The following is a 3,054-nucleotide window of genomic DNA, read 5'->3' as shown; positions in this document are numbered from 1 at the left end:
TGGTTTCTTTATTATTTCACTTTTAAAATTGATTATTCAAAGTTATTTTTCCAAGCACGGCATCATCTTAGAGGTGTATGCTCAATATGGAATTATCCTAATCTTTACAGCGCTATGGCTGGACTTGTCTTTTCGCGTCCCACAATAAATATTTCCTTACATTATTCCCTAAATAACAACCTTTAGTTACTTCGGCATTTAAACTCGGAGTGAAAATGATCTTAATCATTGGTTGTAAGCTAAATATTCCTGATCAAAAATTTGTCATATCACTCTACAAAATAAATGCCCCAGATGCCTTAATGGGGCTTTCTCACGGGGCGACTTGACGCAAGAGGTAACCAGAGTTGAACATCGTGGGAACCTCGTACGATAACCGTACGGCATTCGTGGACCACCGTGGCGCTAACGGCAGGTACTCGTGTAACTTGTTGACTCGGGAGAAAATTCAAGCAAGCTTGAATTTCTCCAAGAGTGACTTGTACACTTGTGGTTGAACATTGAAATATTATATGGACGTAGTGGTTAGTTCGATATCCGTAATAACTCTTGCGTTTACCGTGGGAACTCTTGCGAACGGTGAACACGGAAGCTGGACAGAGGGGACAGAAGGTGAGTAAAAAAGGTGGTCTCAATATCGCCAATGGAACATGTGTCCATCGAGGACGTCCCACCTCATTGTCATTGTTGGAGAATCTTTTTCACTGGAACACTTGCAGAGATGGCTCCCAGGAAAGCTCAAAGAAAGAGGGTAAAGCATGTCAGAAAGGTTTTTGCCATGCAGGAGAATGAGGAGGAGACGCAGCAAGAGAGACAGGTGGAGAGGCAACAGGAGATGCCACAGATAACACTGCCTGTGGGCTCCTTGGAGCAGGGAGAGGGTGAGCAAGGTGGATTTCAGATTGCCTCCCCAGTAGCCGTTGTAGGAATAGCCTCAACAGACGCGTATATAAAGGGAAGATGGCAGAAGGTAAGGCCATATAACTTCACCAGGGAACAAGAGGGGGAACTTGTAGAATGGTACCAATTCAACAAAATTCTTTACGATAAATCCAGAGAGGATTACAGAAACAGGGAGAAAAAACGGAACCTGCTGGAGACGAAGGCTGCGGAGTATCCCGGGTGCTCATGTGAGTGTATATATAACGATATATTAGTACATCAACAGGAAAACCATTTAATGTTATCCATGATTTAAAAACATACATTGCTATTGATGTAAAAGTGCTGTTTTTGCAGTTAACTTAAACTTCTCTTATAAGTGTGTCTGCCCTGCAGCTGCAAAGTAAAAAAGTCGCAAACAGCTTTTACACGCTCTGTGTTTGAAGTTGGAATCATGTCTCCAAGAGCCATAAAATAAATTATGCATGAGGGCAGGCAATTTCCTCTTCGCACAGCACATTAAGCAGTTTATCATATTGTCCAAATAGAGGTCTCTGTTGAAAGATGGGCTTCACCCAGTGAGACTTCCTCTTAATTCTCTTTTTAATTAATCTCACCCTTCTGCCTTCACGCAAGCGTCCTCGATTCACATAGAGGGCTACTGCATACAGCGCGTCAATGAAAAACACCACCATCCAGTACTCGAAACTACTTAGTACAGGCATGTCTCCAAATGAGCCAATTCAACCAAGGGAGGATATTTATAGTGTGTGAAAATAAAAGTGACATCATTTGTGCCACGTGATGATTTAACAACACTTCACAGTTCACAATGTTCATTCAAGATTTAACGGGAAAGCTCGGGAGACGGACAAGTCACTCGCACAAATAACAGAAATGCCGAGTACCCGTGGGAACTCTTTATCTACCCCCCGTTATATCATGTGATATCGTGCTAGACCACGACCACTTCACTCTGGTTACATCTTGCGTCAAGTCGCCCCGTGAGAAAGCCCCATGTGGACAAATGTCCCTGCTAATACTAGAATTCGAAAATAATTTTAGCCCAAACATACTTGAGTCAGTTTTTCCCCAACTGAAATCAGGCATCTTGGAACAGCATTGGGCAGTGATATTAATAAATCACCAGATTCTGTACAAAAGAGGATATATCTAACCTGTACAATGCCAGGTAAAGCTGCAGCTGTTGTTGTTAGAAGTCGTGTTATATTTTATGCAAGAGCATTCTCTCTTCTACTTTTAATGGAAAAGTGCATTTTAAATTGTTTGTTTAAAGTAAAATTCACTTGGTAGCATCAGTAACTTTTAGATACAGTATGGCAGAGAAACATGCAATGTGTATTCTGAGTATGCTATTATTGTTTTACCCACAGCGGATTGTTGTTCCTGAAAGCCTGTCCCAAACAAGACTTTAAACCGCTCCAAATATTTTCCCTTGTTATCCAGGTGGCACTCATCAGGAGCAACAATAAGCAACCTATGACCTCCCACAAATCAAAACCCCTCTGCTGCTACCCAAACTAAGATTTGTGTCATTTGTGATGACAGTATCTCAATGCAAGGAAATCCAACACTCTGCAAGAGAAATCTAAAATAGAAATCTTGGAATTTTGACTTGGACCAAAGGCATCATGAAAGGAAGGAACTGTTATGCTAGAAATTTACAGCAAATAGCAGATACAATACATTGGTTATTACAATTTTTGGTTTATTAAATACAAAGTACACCACACCATCATTATTGCATGATCAAAAAAAGGAAGTTTTATTTGTCCACACCCAACTAAAAATTGAATCTTATTTATATAAATTTTCAATTTATAAAAATTAAATGAATCTTAGTTATTAGACGAAATGGGAGCTTTTTATAATCTGCAAACAATATTGTGCCTTCTAAGAGGAAACAGGCAAACATTACTTTTGACAAGCAGTATGGAACATAAATCAATCAACATAAGATTACAATTAGATATTTCATGCTTTCTTTACAAAAGCACTATACATTTCACAATCATTATGTTTTTGATCATTGTAAAGTAGAAGTCTATTATGTGAAGTTTTCTTTCATCAATACATTTCACAATCATTATGTTTTTGATCATTGTAAAGTAGAAGTCTATTATGTGAAGTTTTCTTTCATCAATTTTTTTT

This window comes from Amblyraja radiata, chromosome 2 (genome assembly GCF_010909765.2).
Source record: "Amblyraja radiata isolate CabotCenter1 chromosome 2, sAmbRad1.1.pri, whole genome shotgun sequence".
NCBI classification, from domain to species: Eukaryota; Metazoa; Chordata; class Chondrichthyes; order Rajiformes; family Rajidae; genus Amblyraja; species Amblyraja radiata.
The sequence above is the reverse complement of the archived record's forward strand: the minus strand, read 5'-3'. Positions refer to the sequence as shown.